This window comes from Triticum aestivum, chromosome 2A (genome assembly GCF_018294505.1).
Source record: "Triticum aestivum cultivar Chinese Spring chromosome 2A, IWGSC CS RefSeq v2.1, whole genome shotgun sequence".
NCBI classification, from domain to species: domain Eukaryota; kingdom Viridiplantae; phylum Streptophyta; class Magnoliopsida; order Poales; family Poaceae; genus Triticum; species Triticum aestivum.
The window spans coordinates 375,647,664-375,648,233 of NC_057797.1; positions in this window are offsets into that span (position 1 = coordinate 375,647,664).

The following is a 570-nucleotide window of genomic DNA, read 5'->3' on the forward strand; positions in this document are numbered from 1 at the left end:
ATGCATTTACTATCATTTTCTCCGTCAAAAAAAATGAAAAAAGGTCTCCCGACATGACGTAACTTCCATTTGTACTCCGATTCCGTTGAAATTTGGCGTGGGAGACGGTGGGGGTCACTCACACGCCCATGCAAAAGTCGGGTGTGTTTCGTCCATGTTGACATGTAGTTGCAGTACGAACCTCAGATATCGGTTTAGGTGGACGGGTTATCCACTAGGTGTTCCCTTTCGCAAAGTCATGAAATGTCACCATTTTTTCACACGCTAAAATGTGCCACACAAGCATGCATGCAAAATTTCGGTGCGTTTGGACACTCCATGCATTTACTATCATTCTCTCCGTGAAAATACAGAGAAAAGGTCTCCCGACATGACGCAACTTCCGTTCATAGTCCGATTTCGTTGAAATTTGGCGCGGGCGACGGTGGGGCTCACTCACACACGCATGCAAAAGTTGGGTGCGTTTCGTCCATGTTGACATGTAGTTGCAGTACAAACCTCAGGTATCGATTTGGGGGGACATGCATCCACTAGGTGTTCCCTTTCGCAAAGTCATGAAACGTCACCATT